The following is an 18,155-nucleotide window of genomic DNA, read 5'->3' as shown; positions in this document are numbered from 1 at the left end:
TTAGAGCCCCTTTTTACACAACTCTGTAATTTATATCTCAAATATATTTAAAATTTTCTCTCTTTTTAATTTTGGTAGGCTTCTCTAACTGTCTTACTACTAGAAAAAGCTTCTAGAAACAGTTGCCTAGCATGCTAGTAGAAAAAGGTCACTGCGACTATCTTCTAAAATAATTCTTAGAGTGCTTGACAATGTCTTGACATGATGCAACTAACTACTCAAGTCTTCTTCAGACACACACCTAACCTAACCCTAGGACTTCGCGCCTTGATTGCTGGTCCCCAACAAAAGAAAAATCCCCCCCAAGTATATAAACATATATAACATACAGAGAAAGTACTCGTAAAGGAAAAATATTGCCTAGACTTGGCCACAAGAAGCTTCTGTGCAACAAGATGCTCCCATAGGTTCCACTAAATTTTTATAGCATAGCACTAAAACAAAACCATTAACTACACCCATACTAGATAGACACATGGCCCTCTTGGCCTAATGAAATATAGCACTTCACTGTAGAAGAATTGGCTCTCTTGGCCTAACGAAATAATTCATGAAATGACCATTCAACAATGTACTGCTAAAACAAATCTTTGGTCCCGATATAACTCTATTGAAGCATAAGACCGAAGAAGGTTGAGGGCTCCTCTGGCCCTACACTAAGTGCATTAGGTTATTGGCTAACCCCCTGCATAAATACCAAGGGGTTTCCATCAAATATGATGATAAACAATCCTATGTGTCCATGGCAGAATAGGAAGGTGTTCAACCGCCACCTGACTCATAATCCATGCTAACCAGGGATGGCCAAAATAGGATGTATTATCAAGAAATCCCCAAAGTATCCCTAAGATGATATTGGCAGGCAATTGTAAGAGTGCCCCATGATCACAATTAAAAAAGATATCCTCAACAAAAGTTAAATTGTCCAAGGAACCTACAAAGCAATTCCACTGTCGGGGAATGAGTTGACAAGTCACTTCCTAAAAAATATGCATCATATCTAAGGTTGCACGGAGGTACATCCAAAGAATAGGATTCCTCCACTATAGGTTCCATTCAATTGATTGATCACTAGCTACAAGTCACCTCTCACCAATAACCAACGAATACCATCACATTGAGCTACATTCAGTCCCATGATTAAGGCATTGTATTCTGCCATGTTATTCGTAAAAGCAATGCCAAGATATGCTTGTATTTTCATAATAACTCTACGTTGGGGATCTTTAATGACCACACCAACACTTGCATGCTTAAGAGGTCCTCTAGAAGCTCCATAAAATTACAAAGTATAGACCTAGTCTTCATTGATATGCCACGTCATACTAATCGGCTCACTCATACTTATGATAATCAAAGTTGAGCTTAGAGAGAGGATGTGTAATAGGTATAATCCCTTCTTCCTTGCAAAAATCGATAGGGACACTCGTAAGAATCCTTTGACAATGGTGGCAGTAGACCTTAATATCCCAAGTGAAAGATTTGTCTTACCATTTAGTAACTTGATAACCTTTACTCCACCTGATCACTTCACCTTGGTGGTAACACTGCTCTAAATATGAATGGTCAAGATAGGGAATGATTCTTCCCATCTGATTGTCTTGGAACCTACTACAAGTTAAAGCTGAATCTTGAAGGACCTACATAGGCATCAAGCCTAACATCAGCCCTAGCAAGGCTTCAATTTATTAAAGTTTACCCTATTTTTAAACTCTACCCCCCTACAAGTTTGCTAAAAGGACTATAGAGCATTCTTTCCTTTACAGACAATTTTATATGGCCCATCCCATTTAGGTTCTAGTTACTGGAAAATAGCTTACAATGAGCATCATAGTACAACACCAAAAAAACCCTTCACAAATATATATTTCTTAGCCCAAAAGTCGTGAAACGCTTTCATTCTCTTTCTCCCTACCTCTTGATGTAATAGAGCCTGCAATCGAATTTCATCAAGATGTGCCAGAGAAATAAATCTTTCGTGCAATGCTTCTGCCTCACCCAACAAATGATTGAGAGCAAATCACACAATGTGGGTAGGTCTATTTCCAATGGTAAGACACACTCTTCCCCATATACCAGCTTGAATGGAGTGTGGTTTGTACCTCTCTTAAATATTGTATTGTAAGCCCAAACCGCCACATACAATTTCTTATCCCAATATCTCTTACTTTCAGATACTATATTGGATAAGATTCATACAAGCTATTTATTCGTACTCTCCACTTGACCATTTGCTTGCAGATTATATGGGGTGGTTTTATTGTGTTTAGTCTTCAAAGCTTATGTTAAGGCTACTATAACCTTATTCAAAAAGGGTGTTCCTCATCAATCAGACACTAATTCCTTAGGTGGACCAAAATGTCAAAAAATTTACTCCATAATAAAACTGACCATCTCCTTAGTGTTATCCTTTATCGTTGCTCGAGCTTAAGACCACTTTAAAAAGTAGTTTGCCATTACAATGATATAACGCTTTCACGTAGTCGATGAAGGATGTATTGGTCCAACAAAATCAATACCCCATTTTTCAAAGGATAACGTAACTAAAATAGGATTTAGCAGTCACTTACAATTTTCCCTTGTACCGTGTCTTTGACAGACACCATAATGCTTCACATAATTGAAAGCATCCTAGAAAATCAATGGCCACCAATATCTAGCATGTTGGGCTTTCTAGGCAAAATAAGCTGTCCAGCAAAATGTCCCCCGCATGTTGAATCATGGCATTCCTCAAGAATAAATGGTACCTCATCAAGTACTACACATTGACGATAAATCTCATCCACACCTTTTTGATACAAGACACCCACTATAATCAAAAAGTGTAGTGCTGGCTGCTTAATCTTTCTCTTCTCAGACTTTGATAGGGTAGCCCCAACCTCTCCTATAGATAGATAATACGTTATAGCTACATACCAAGAAGGGATGAATACTATACTAGGGAATTTGGGAATTCCCAATATAGTTAAATGTGAATGTCAAACATGATACTTTCATAAATACTATGAGTTTTTTAGAGTCCTTTAGAATAACCTTGAATAATCCAATAAGGTGGCTACACACTAAAGTTTTCTTTAGATTAACATTGAATACTCCAATAAGGTGACTATAGACTAAAGTGTGATTATACAAGCAACTAATCACAATTTAAGAGTGTTGCACTAAGTACACTAGTTCTAGTACCTGGGGGGGGAGGGGGTTCACTTATGAATATATGTATGTGGAACGTGAGCTCAAAATAAGGGGTTTTTAAAACACCATTTTTATACATTTTATATATATATAAGGGTGTCATATAAAGGGGTTACTTATAGATTGAATAAAAAAGGATTGTATTTTATTCAAAAAAAATTCACACATAAAGATATTTATAAATAGGCTATGAATGCACGTTATATAGAGGATATATATATAGTGAACCCACATCCCCCCCCCCCCCCCCAACAAAGTTCTAGTATCACTTAATGTGAGCCTTAAGATTTATAGAGCACAATGTTATTATGCACAATTTGATATTTTTGAAAATACTATGAGTTTTTTAGAGTTCTTTAGATTAACATTGAATACTCCAATAAGGTGGCTACACACTAAAGTGTGCTTATACAAACAACTAATCACAATATAAGAGTGTTGCACTAAGTACACTAGTTCTAGTATCACTTAATGTGAGCCTTAAAGGTTCATAGAGCACAATGTTATTATGCACAATACGACTTGTATTGATGCAAGGATTGTCTAGTTCTACAATTTATCTTCCATGGGAAACATGTTGAAAAGAACTTGAAATGAAAATGCTTGCTAGAATTGACATTAGGGGCAATGTGATATAATCAACAATATCATCACTATAAAATGTTTATTTCATTATGCTAACATGAGGATCATCTAATGTTTTATATCCATCCGCATTTGCTTGCAAACAACCAACCTAGAATGCAAACCAATAGATATGATTATTAGAAGGAAAAAAAATACAACAAGGCAACCAATGGATCATTTGAAGGTTAATGCAAGGCACTCAACTATCTTGGCTTATCAATGTGTGAAATTATTTGGTTAACATAAAAGCACTTTATTGTCTTTTAGCTCTTCTTCTCGTTCTTCTAGTCATAGGCATAATAACTGTTGTAAATCCTTGTGATGTGAATTGGCCTCTTATGATGCCTTATTTAACTCTACTCTAATAGGTCACATTTGAAAAACATACCCAAATCGTGAACATCTCATTGACTTACTTTTCATTCTTTCACTAAAATTTATTATAGGCATAACCTTATGATTAAATCACATTGGTTTCAAAATTGACATAGGAAGCAATCATGATGGCGCTTGATAACAAACAAGCCAAAGTCTTCCATAAGTCCTCTCAAGGTGCCAAGATCATCACTATGCTAATGGTTGATTAATTTACCCATATTTCTTCTAGTAGAAATTATTAAATTATTTAGATTCCATTGCTTGGAATTTTAATGTGATTGAAATTTTCGGCCTCACATGAATGATCTAGCAACTATTGAAGAGTAGAAGCAAGCACAAAGATTGAAATTAGGTGCTATATGAAATTGAAATTAGCTCATACACAAAGATTGTGCACTCTATTCTTCAATAAACTTGAAATCAAAAAAGGTGCTACATGTCAATGGAGTATCCTCTTAAAAGGGGGCACAAACTATACTTAGTAAATACCATGTGAACAAAAAAGGACTAGCCATCTTTATAGGTCACTCTCCTTTCTTCTCTTCATGCTATGAGATCAATGAACAATGTATACTTATGAATGACTACTCCAATCCGAAGAAAATGTTCTCCTTCCCCCAAGTCAATCAACATGAGTAGTGAGGAGCTCTTATTAAATATTGGCAATGCCTTTACTATACTCGACTCTTGAAAGTCTCATAAAATACATGTGTGTGGAATCACCCTTAGAGTCCCTCCATGCATAGATAAATTAGATAACGGTGAAAATAATGATATAATTGCATCAGTACTTTGCTTTTCCTCTCATCATCATGATGAGGAAAATCAATAATTTAAGGTGACGTCACATGGAGGTGACCTTGATTAGCTACATAAACCAAAGATACACACATGCATTCACACATGCATGCACTATGTGTGTGACCAATCGTGCCATTGTGTCAAGTTGGTAATTATCAATAGACTTACAAGGTGGTAATTACAAGTTGTACCATTGTATGCATTCAAGGTGGTAATTATCAATAGATTTACAAGATGCCCTTTTTAGGCCAAAGATTCCAATAGGTTATACAAGAATAACAACAACATGACCAAAAAAAACATGTTTGTAGGGGAAGGGCACCACCTAAATACCTCTGTGTGTGTGTGTGTGTGTGTGCACGCGCGCACGCACGTGCGCCTGTGCGTGTGCGTGTGTGCGTGTGTGTGTGTGTGTTTCTCTCCAAACTTTGTAAGATTACACCATGTCAATTGGATGGAGCATTGGAACAATCCATATTAAATAATTAATGCCAATCCATGCATGAAGCATAGGCAAAATTGTGAGAGCAACACCTTCCAAGGTACTCCACATCCGTAAACTTATGCATGTCATACTAGCTTCATTATAGGTGAGACATGCATGCAGTGGTAAATGCCATGAAGCTAGGACTCTATTACAGGCTTGATGAGGGGAGAGAAGGTGTAATGAAAGAAGAATTGACCAATAGGGATTTGCCTAGTCGCCAATACTAGAACAAGTGTCGAAAGTACCCCCTTTTGCAGGGGATAGTGTTGAGGGTTGACACCACCAAGATCTTTCATATCCACACATTGAGTGTTGACACCACCAAGTTCTTTCACATCCACATGTTGATCGAGGCTATGAGCATGACTTGTTGAATACACTATATATGTGCATGTTAGGGCACTCAACCTCTTATGGATCAATCTCAAACACTAGCTCTAAGTTCTTAGACCTACAAGAAAAAGTTCTTTTTGCAAAATCTCTACATTCAAGCAGCCACAAAGAGGTGAGAGATAGTTTCAGTCTTGTGGCCATGGCCCACAAAGTGCACATAATGGTGAGACCTACTTAAACTAATTAACTAATTTTGTCCTTGGTGTGAATTTTCTTTGTGATCACTCTCCTAAGAAACATATTAATATGATTGGAGGGAGTTGGTGTGACCAAGCCTTCTTGATTCTATGCTTTCTAGCTCTCCATATAGTGTATGCCTATTTAGTCTTCGAACTCTCTTGAGTCTTCAAAGATACCTTGTTTGCCCTTCTCTTTATATCCTTGGTAGTCTTGCAATGCAAGAGTGTCTTTTGATTATATACTTTATTTGATAAGATTATGAAGGTTTCGAATGAAGGTTATGCACCAACTACCTTTAACATGAGAGAAGACAACATTAATTCACTTATTGTGTTCCCTTCTTTCATAGGAAGATTAAATTTCTAAGTAACTTCTTCCATACAAAGAAGCACAAGCTATTACCATCTCAAAAATCTAACCAATATTGCATCCCTTTCTTGTGGACTTTTTTGATATGTGTGGGGTTCCCCAATACAAGTAACTAACCATCCATAAAAGTTGGCATCCAAGTCAAGATGCACATACACAATGAAGAATGCCATCATTGCCATGTATGATTAGAAGCTCCTTTCCAGCTTAATTCCTCAAGAAGGGTAGACCAAGCCATCATTGCCATGTATGATTAGAAGCTCCTTTCTAGCTTAATTCCTCAAGAAGGGTAGACCAAGCCTTTTGCATGTTTTGACCACATTTTGACACATAAGAAGGCCTAATATCACAATAAAACATAAGGTTATGCCAAGAGAGACTGCTTCATATGTATGGAATAATGTTTCTCATTGTATTTTATCAAAATGATAGAATTATGTTTTTCATGGCACTTTACCAAAATTATACAATTATCATGGTATTTTACTGAAATTTATTATGGATTTTTTAATTTGTTGTATGATACATGACTTATCATGCAACCATTTGTGTACATCACTTGTCGCATTGAGCATAGTAGATAGATGGAAGGATATTAACATGTGTTGTGTTGTGGTGAGCAAATAATTAGATGAAGTAAGCAAAAATATTATTTTTGGAGTATGCAATTTTGTGCATGGAATTTATACACTCTTCAACGTGGAAAAATATTACTGGAAGTATTATATTTTGTATGTGCTTATTAGCGTAAGGACTTTGCTTACATAATGTGCTTATTAGAGTAAGGACTTTGCTTACATAATGTGCTATAGATTTATTTCTAATGTATTTATTAGAGAAGATAAAATCCTATTTTCATAAAGCTATTAGAATAGAGTGTGTTTTGATTTATTTGCACAAAAGCAAGTCATGCAAAGTGAAGGAAATAAAGAAACACAAAAAGGATTCTTTCAATGTATTTTGGGCACAAAAACTTACTCTAATATTATTAATACATATATGGGGGAATTACTTACCCATGCATGGAGGGAGATTGTACCCAATCTTGTGTCATGCAAGTTCTTAGTATTTTCTTCTCTCGTGTTATTTGTTCACTTGTTATTTTCATTCTCAATTTTGTTCTAACCTATGGTGAAGGGAAACAACATTGGTATCGGAGCAAGGTGATTGGACTGTGTGTCAACATCAAGAAGGAAGTCACTCATCCATCCTTGAAGACACCTTACTCATCAACATCAAGAACCCCTCTATTAGCTAATGGATATGACGTCTAACCAATGGAGCTATTCCCGCAAGCATTGTCCTCTGGGAACAATCCATAAAAGTTCCCAAATAGAGACTGTTTCTAAATAAATAGGTGGGCCACGTGGAGGATTGTAGAAACCCCCTCCCATTTTTTAAATGAAAAAAGAGGGCGCTCTTCCTCCCAAGTGTCAAGAACATCTGCCAACATCTCACCAGACTATGCGCCTTGCTGTTCCTTACTAACCAATGCCATGGCACTCCCTTCGCTTCCTATTTTTGAAGACAAAGCCATAGTGAAACAAGAGACTTCCATGTTCATGGCAAAGCACATAGGCCTACATACCCCTGTTTCTTCACCCCAGATAGACTAAGATTGACAGTAGAAAATTGTGAATGCTTGGATGACAGGATACATTGTGGAGTTACACGTTTCCAAAAATGCTAGGAAAATAGAGAAGGTTAGCATGCACATAGAAATAATAGAAGAAGGATTTGCAACTCAATGTGGGAGATTATGGAAGCACTAATGCCTTCAAGTATTTATGCCTACTAACAAGTAGCAGAAGCCTTGCCAGATCTACTCGGCATCACAATAGAGAAGTGCATTTACTATAGGAAATTACAGCACAAATCTACATAATAATAGAATGATTTCATTATGTTTGTGACACATTGCTATGGGTTCATGTTCCCCAAAGGTTCTAGTCGTGTTCACATCACAACAAATTGCATGGTTTAAAAAATGTTTGCTTTCTTTCAATGTAGCCTTGTGACCATGTAATGTTTGTGTCAAATGCTAAAAGATGCCTCCTTGCACAAAAGTTCTACATGTTTCACTCTACATTGCTAATAGTGCACCTATTACATTTTGGGAAAAATGAGATGCCTAGCAAGAAAACATATGACATCATAAGTTTGAGAGTGTAGCCATGCAAGAGGAATTGAAGATAGATAGCAAAGATACCTACCACCTTGTAATCTATGCATCTGTTTACCACAATGTCAGGAGCGAGGACATGTTGATGTTTTTGAAAATGCCATGTTGTAGAGGTTTATGTGCTACACTAATTACACACACAAAATATGAGACATGGTGAATTCGTGGGTGTGTAATACAAGTGTATACGATTCCAAACTGAGAAATGTAACAAGAACCGAAGATTGCAATATACATTTACCTCTATGTGATGAGAATGGCAATATAATCTGCAGTCATTTTGCATAGATGAGGATTATTACAACACTGCATTTTAGCATCTTTTGTGTAACAAAGATAGAAAATATACCAGCCACCATGTAATCTATACATTTGTATACCACAATGTCAAGATCGAGCACATATTGCTATTTTTGAAAATGCCTTGTTGCAGGGGTTTGGGTGTTGCATTGATCGCCCACACAAAACATGAGACATGGTGAATTCATAGGTGCACAATACAAGTGCACAAGCATGCTAACTAACAACAGTAACGAGAAATGAAGACCTTGCAATCCTTGCATATAGCAAGAATTATTATTTCAACCATGCACACAATGATCATTAAGGAAAGGCCTACTCAAAAGAAAAAAGTCAAGACTATGAGACATGTGTAGCACAAAAGAATACAACGCAACAAAATGCTTGTTGTCATGTTACAACTTACAATGCTTGGATACAACAAAATATACAAAACAAAAAGACTATTGTCATGTTATAGCTCATTAATTTGAACACAATATATTTTTACCTCTAAGGGATAAGAATGGCAATACAATCTGCAACCATTGTGCGTACATGAGGATTATTATAACACTGCATTTTAGCATATTTTCTGTGTTTGATTCCCACTGCTAGTTACTAGAGCAATCAATATGGATGCTCCCCAACTAATGTAGCTAGTAAGAAATGCTCTTGCATTGTGCATGATACTTGTCACCATGTATTGGAAAGACATGCTCTCAATACGCAATGATGTTGAAGAAGATGAACTTGATGCAATGGCCATTGATGCCTTTTCATCCCAAATACTCTCAATTTGTTGCATGGACTACACACTGCAATACATGCATGGGTTTTTTAACTTGTGAGGGCCATGCAAGGAATAGTCTTGGAGAGACTTGCAAAGTTTCCACTCTTTGATTTTTATGTGAAGCCACAATCCTTGGATTGGAACATGTGTGTGGCAAGCTTAATGCATGAACACCTAAAACAAGGAAACATTCCATTCTCACTTAGAAGCATTTGTGGAAGGCTTATTTCAGTCGAGAAGATAGGGGCGATAGTCATGCTTCGGCTCGCAAGTGGCACTCGCCACATCAAGATTGGAGAACACTTTGGTATTGGGAAGTCCACTATATCGAAGATTGTCTATAGGTTTGTTGATGTGGTATTGATGCATAGGTCGTGCTTCATGCAAACGCCTCAGGATGCAAAGAGCATTAAAAGAGTGAAAAATGAGTTTATGATTTTCATGGGACTACCCAATTGTTTAGGTGCAATGGATGTGACTCATGTTAACATGGACAAGCCCAAACATGTAAGCGCATCCAGCTAGTTTGACAGACACAAAAACTATTCTATGTCAGTTCAATGTCTGGTTGACATGGACTACCACTTCATGGACATCTATGTTGGATGGCCTAGAGCAACGCCACATATTCTGTCATTCAGGATTTTATGCCCAAACTCTTAGTGGGCAGTATCTCTCAGGGCCACACTTCTTTGATGGGGAATTCTCAATCAGGGAATACATTATAGGTGATGGAGGCTTCAGTTTACATGATTGGATAATGACACCTACCGATTGCCACCGCAAATAGAATTAGAAAAAGAATACAACTACATTATTTCCTCCACATGAAGTGTAGTGGAAAGAGCATTTGGATGCTTGAAACAATGTTGGAAATACTTAAATGGGAAGATTTCTAGGCCATCACCCAAGTTTTTGGCAAAATGCATAGTTGTGTGCTGTGCCCTATATAATATCTGCATAGAGGGGGATGAGATGATAGAGCACATATGTGCAAACTATAATGATGTTAATTTTCTTGTATGGCAACCAACGAGATCTTTCAGCGTAAAGATCCAAAGGGATTGCCCGTCACATATATCCTGTGTAGAGCCTCCCAGTGATTTTCTCTCTCTCCTACATTATATTTCTTTTTCCATTGTTTACTATGTCTCCACAACTCTTTAAAGGGTATTGAAGTAATTTTCATTGAAATGTTACGTCACATTAAAAGATTGTCACAATTGTTTGTTGAATCTATGTTTATTTGAGAAGCAATGTAATGAGGGCATTAAAGTGAATGCACTTTTCAATGAGGCAATGTCTAGTGAGAATATGGGAAGAAATTCATTTCAAAGTCTTCAAGATAATGATTGGATTACAAACAACTAGTAAAGCAGGATAGCCTAAAAGTTTACAATCCATAAAATGAACTAAGGACTCTATCTACAAGTCACAAAAGTGGCTACTTCATACCAAAACCGAATAGAGGCTATCAGCTCCCGCTAACTTCATTTGCATCTCTCTCATTTTGTGAGTGAGCTCTGTCATTGTCAATCTGGTGATTGAGATGCTCTCTTTGTAGAGTGAGATTGGCATCAAGATCCTCTCGTTCCCATGCTACTCGCCTCCCCACTGTATTAGCAAAGTGCTCCATCATTTGCCTTGTTGTCTCCTCTAAGTCTTGGCCCAATGTTCTCCTATTCTATTTTTGGCATCATCCGACCCTTCATTTGTGCGACAAATGGACCAGTATATGTGTTTCTGGCTGGAGTTGCTCATCTAGCCATGGCTATATTTTAATTCAAAATAATCAAATCTTTATGTTAGAAGCATTTATGTTTTCAAATATTAAAGAAGCATCAATTTTTCTTAGCAACTCTAGAAGTATATATTGCTTAAGCAAATAACTAAAAAGAATGAATATCACTTGGATCATTCGTGGATGTGTCAATGACATCATCCTCGGGATCCACAACTCTTCGGCCAACCGTGCATGCAGGTCTCACTGGCATCATAAATACACTCCTCAAAGGAAGTCTCCTAGACTTTTGTTCTCAAGATGACATTTGCCAATATGATGGATGGCCTAATGGAATTTTCTTCTCACATTCATATATTGTTTTCCACTCTCGATGGATTTTATTCCACCTTGTCTTGCATTGTCTCCTGCTCCTATGAACATTGAACTTTGCACATTGCTCACCAATGTAGTCCCACCTATGATCAGTAGTTCAAAAGTGCAGTGAGACAGATGCCCATTCTCTATCATCTCATCCAAGTCTAGCTTCACCCTAATGAGAACAATCGTCTCACTAGCTTCCCAATGTTCCAAGTTGACTGCTTGTGAGTCATCTACAGCTGGCTAGCTCTCCGCACCTGTCCCAGTACTCCGTGGAACTTGTTGATGTGATTGTTCTTGATGAGATGTATATGCAACCTATTCTGCCTCCTCAGTGTTTGTTTGTGGTGTGTTGCTCTGTCTGTACACCCCCCCTTTGCACCACAAGCTAGACTACTCAAAGGGGAATGGGATGGGCCCTCTACCACCACCCTCAAATGCCTGGTAGCAGCAGGTCTGTGAATGGGGGAAAAGCCATGCACAGACATGCTATGCATCTTTGGAGATGTTGCAGGAGCTAGATGGGAATTCAGCTGATAGGCCTGTCCATGTAAAGGCACTATGGGGGCCTAGTGAGAAGGCAATGAGGACGTGATGTCCAAAGGGGAAGGCATTGAGTGATCTCTATGTGGAGTAGATGTCCCAAAATATTGGAGTGGGATGGATGGCGACATGGGGGATGGATTGCCATTGAAACCCCTCAGCAAATACATTTTCACCGATAGAGAAATCAGGGATAACTAAACAAGTAGAATCATCATATATCTTATGTGTGAGATTCATCAATAACATGCATTGTAGGAAAGAAAACTATCATATAACTAAACAAGTAGAAGCATCATATATCTGATGTGTGAGATTCATCAATAAAGTGTATTTTAGGAAAGAAAATTATCATGGAATGATTAGTTCTCTATGTGGCACCCAAAAGTTAGCTCCATTGCAATAAAAACTCATTCAATGTCACGTGTAACTGTGGTTCTCTAATCATGCATAAGAATCACAGTTAAGTACATGGTACATAATGGTTGTATGCACGATGTAATAATAGTAGATGGCTAAGAGAAATTTAGCAATCACACACTACACAAATTCCCATCTCTGCTTATCTCCAAAGCGAAATTTATGCACTACATTTGAGAATAAAAGACACAATGTCATGCAAATAATGAAATTTCATTGTAAAGAAAAGAGTTCCAATTCATAGATAAGTAAGTGTAGTATTTGAATTTGGGAGTAGATTATCTTCTTGACACCCACAAAATTGCAAGCGAGGAAAAGGGTTTTAAATTGAAAACCCAAAATCGATCCATAAGAGGAAACCATCCAAAACCCCTCAGAAACCCTCGGGAGAATTGCTCCAATGGTTTCTTTCCCAAAGCTTGGTAGGGTGTAATATCTTCAAGGTATCCTATTGGAATAAAACTTTTCAAATCCAAACCACGAGGACTGCCACAAAACTACCTCTAGGAGTGGTTTTTTGGCCTCTTAAGTGGGTTTTTCTATAAGGGGGAGAGTGAACAACCCAAGGACAACACCTAATCTACCAAGAGAGCAGGCCTCATGGTGGCATCTACAATGCCCGTGCCCTCACAAATCTGCAAGAAACACCCTTCCTCTCAACAAGAAACCATGCTCACACACAAGATTTGGGTACACAAGAGATAAGACCATCATCTTCATCCTCACTCTCTCCTTCCATGGAAGAGATAAAGCAAGAAAGCACAAGAAAGAAAGAGAGCAAGAGTTGTGCCAATGCAAGAGAGAAAAGAAGATACATGCAAGAAGCTAGATAAAGGAGAGGAAGAGAAGTTGTAACTCCCCAAACCACCTTTTTCCACAAATTGCATGGCTCTTCATTTCCACCTTTTCATATTCCACCTTTTCATATTCCTTTAAGGGTTCGTTTTACATGAGCATTCTTAGACCTTAGAAATGAGGTCTATGAGCATTGAAACATTAAAACCTTTCAACTTTTGCAAAACACACACACTATTTCTCATGCTCATGGCTTTACAATGCGGACCCAATAAAATACCATGGCAAATTACAAAGAATATTGTCAATGATAGCTGCTTGAATTTTCTTTTTGCCAATGTAGACCACATTTTTTTCTTGCATAAATTTTGGGTTATCATTCCTCCTCTTCCAATCTTGTGAGCATCCTCGCAAACACTTTGGAAAGACACTTTGCCTTGGAATAAGCACCTTATGCTGATGAAGAAACTACATCTCTTTACTTCACTTCACTTCAAAATGGACCACCTCAATCGGTACCCGTCCAAAAACACCATACTTCTTCACACTTCCACTTCAAATCTCATCTCTAACTTTTTCTTCACACCAACATTTGTAAAATCTTCCACTTCCACTTTAAAAAGAGTACAAGGCAAAACACCATCCAAAGAAACACAAATCTGCCCACAATCTTTTGCAAAGAAGAAAAGAGAACCACCGTCATCTTGAAACACATTGTAGACCGATCCATGGAAAGTACCATGGAACTTTAACCCGCAAAAGAATCTTCCTTTAAGTGCACTCTCACAAAAGATTTGTCAATGAAGAGCTTCACTTGGTTGATGTATTGAACAGACAACGGTATGCCCATCCTTGGCTAGGTTTTGTAAGGTTTCCATTACCCTTTCTGCTTGAAATGCATCCAGACCTGTTGTAGGCTCATCAGCAAATATTACTGAAGGGCTTGCAATTAACTCACAAGCAACTGACAGCCTCTTTTTCTCTCCTCCACTTATTCCACACACTTTTGCATCACCTACACGACTATCTGCACAAGTTACCAAACCCAAGCGATACAGTAGATTATCTACATATTGTTTTCTTTCTTCACTAGACAATGAGTTGGGGAGCTGAAGTTCAGAAGCAAGTGAGAGCATCTCCCTTACAGTAAGCTGAGAGAAGAAGAGATCTTCTTGCCTAACATATGCCACCTTATGAGATGAAGACAAGAACGGTTTTCCATTTATTAAGAGATCTCCACTAAGAGTTAGGCGTGATGATGCAGAAAGTTGGCCAGCCAGTACATTTAGCAGTGTTGTTTTCCCCGATCCAGACGGTCCCATTATAGCCAGCAAGCGTCCAACTTTTGCTTCTCCTGAAACATGTCTAAGTATATGCTTGACTGGTTTGCCAGACTTGTCGGAAAGGACACAACTGATGTTCCGCCATTGGAGATGCACTGGCTTGACGGAATCGTCAACAGAGTTCTCCTCGACGGCATAATCATCATCATATGGATCGCGCTTCCCTCCTCCTTTGCGACGGCCGAAAGCGAGCATGCGGACTGCAGTGGCTGCCAAAACGGCACCGACGACGGGGCCCAGGGTGTTGAGACCTCCCATGGGAGCTTAGGGTGCTGGGCCAAACTGCCTCTCGTGACCTCTCTTCTTCTTCGTCGTCTCTCTCCACACAACAGGTTGCAATACATTTTCCTCATTTTCTTCTTGCAAAGAAGCTCGAGAGCATCCATGAGTAGCCCCCTGGTAGGATCGCCAAAAATGAACAACCCAAGGACAGCACCTAATCTACCAAGAGAGTAGGCCTCATGGTGGCATCTACAATGCCGGTGCCCTCAAAAATTTGCAAGAAACACCCTTCCTCTCAACAAGAAACCATGCTCACACACAAGATTTGGGCACACAAGAGATAAGACCATCATCTTCATCCTCACTCTCTCCTTCCATGGAAGAGATAAAGCAAGAAAGCACAAGAAAGGAAAGAGAGCAAGACTTGTGCCAATGCAAGAGAGAAAAGAAGATACGTGCAAGAAGCTAGATAAAGGAGAGGAAGAGAAGTTGTAACTCCCCAAACCACCTTTTTCCACAAATTGCATGGCTCTTCATTTCCACCTTTTCATATTCCTTTAAGGGTTCGTTTTACATGAGCATTCTTAGACTTTAGAAATGAGGTCTATGAACATTGAAACATTAAAACCTTTCAACTTTTGCAAAACACACACACTACTTCTCATGCTCATGGCTTTACAATGCGGACCCAATAAAATACCATGGCAAATTACAAAGAATATTGTCAATGATAGCTGCTTGAATTTTCTTTTTGCCGATGTAGACCACATTTTGTGCCTTTTTCTTGCATAAATTTTGGGTTATCAGAGAGAGAGCCTCAGCACTATCTCTCACGGGGTCTTTAAGACCTCGGGGAGTTGGGATCAATGGCTATCGTTGACCCCCTCCTCACGACCACATCGCGGACATCGATCCACGGGCAAGTAAACCCATCCTAAATTCGTGACCCTGCCCACAAATTTAAACCTGTCCAGCTGGAAAAGTGCCCATCGATGGTACTGGGGAGACATGTGTGCACATGTGAAACTGGAGACGCCTTAACTCCTTATAATTGGGAGGGGCCCAGAGAATGTGGCACCACCAACGAACAGCATGCAGATGACACGTGTGCGCATGCAAAGTTGCAGATGCCGCCTTTGTTTCTCACGAATGCGAAGTTGCAGATGCACTATCGTTCATTCCGTTCTCTCTCTCTCTCTCTCTCACGATCCACAAACACAATAGCGTGCGCCATGGATACAGACCCTGTGACGCTGTTGCTCTCCCATAGGTTCAAGGACGTCGTTCGCATCTGTGTTCACACACGGCTGCAGCAAACAACAGGTTCAAGGACGCCGTAAAATAAACATTAGACAGCCAGCCCATCCCTCAGCATTGTTCAACGTCTTCATTATTTATGCCTATAAATCTAGACTCAATGTCTGCAAAAGGAATATATGACTCAAGCTCACAAAAGAAAATTTAATTAATGATTTAGGTTTAATTCAAGGAGGATGCGCCAAGCTACGACTTGTTAGACTTCGACCCTAGCCAAGGGGGTTCTAAATAACCGTGACGGGAACATGGACCAAACCCACCACAAGAGGTCTGTCTATGGATTATTTTCAATGTAGGAGGACTCTTGGATGCCAAGGGGGCTTTGGCCGTAAATTCCCTGCCTCCAAATCCTACTCAAACGATCTACATGACTCGAGATGGATTCTCGAGGCCTTGTTACTAGTGCAAGGGCAGAAAACTTGGAGGAAATAAGACGCATCTCCACGGATTGTGGAATTTGTCGTTTTTGGATGGGACTTGTATTTCAGTTAGGATGATAATATAAAGTTTACTTTCAAAGAACTTGCCTAGATTGTTTTTGTGTTAGTGCCATAAGTTATGCAAACAAAACCTATCTCCTAAAAGGCTTAATTAAGGAAGTTTTTTTAAAATGTCCCACATAAATGTGATAGGACCTAATTAGGTAACTAAAGAATGCCATTGAGGGAAGCGGGTGAGTGGAGCCCCTAATGGTGGGTCGGTCCTATGGCAAGGTGGTCCCAGAGGACTGGGAGGCTTCTCACAAGATTCTACCAGCATTCAACATTTAGGAATCGTTAAGTTAGAACTCAACTCATGCCGTTATGGGACCGGAATGGGACTGTGCCCTATGGGCAGAGAGGTTGAGCAACACATCCCTCTCATTTCCCATTCCCTTTGAACCAAGTGCGGCATGGGTCTGCTTTGGCTTGGGTATCTCTGCGTAAAGCAAGGTGTCCACGGTCTAACGCTAGAATGTTGTTAGGAGATCTTGGCCTTTATAAATCCAGATTTTAGATTGATCCTACTGGGTTCCGGCCGCGAACATTCCATTGCGAAGTGCACTCGGGGAACCCTAGGCGACAAACCCCAGAACATTCCATGGGAGTGCCATACAATGACACTTAGATTCATATCTCGATGGGCCGCTAAAAATGTACTTGGAAAGTCGTTAGCCAAATAGGTTGCAGTTGGTTTTAGAGCAAATCAATGAATAAAACAATCCGAATAGGGATAAATTGGGAAGGAAGAAGTGATGTTTTCATTAGGAAAATAATTTTTTCTGTTTCTCATTTGTGGATTGTTTCCGCTTCCAGACTTATGAGGCATGGAGCAAGTTCCTTGTATTTCACATCATGTTCAAGATATCTATGAACTCTTCAAGTTATTACCAACGATCCAACATGATGGAGATCCTCGATCGAATCTATAACCCTTCACCAGTGTATGTGGAAACATGTTGGACTTGGAGCGCGACTTGGAGCGTGGGATACTACTATATAGATGCCAATCAATTCGCCTATCTTCAAAACAATCTAAAGATGCTAAAATGGTTGGAGGACTTGAAGGTCATCAAGTTATTCATCTTTCATGAGGCCCATGTAAATTCAATCTTACACATCGAATGTCAGCAAGTAGAACAAAATTGCTATATCTATGATGAGGTCATCAAAGTCTTACCAACTAAGACAATTAAAGTAATGGGACCAAATGAACATTATGGCCACAAAAAATGGGGACCTCCCGAGCTTCCC

This window comes from Lygodium microphyllum, chromosome 16, assembly GCF_053477565.2.
Source record: "Lygodium microphyllum isolate KBCC chromosome 16, Lygodium_microphyllum_v1.1.10, whole genome shotgun sequence".
In the NCBI taxonomy this organism is placed as follows: Eukaryota; Viridiplantae; Streptophyta; class Polypodiopsida; order Schizaeales; family Lygodiaceae; genus Lygodium; species Lygodium microphyllum.
Note: the sequence above shows the minus strand (reverse complement) of the source record.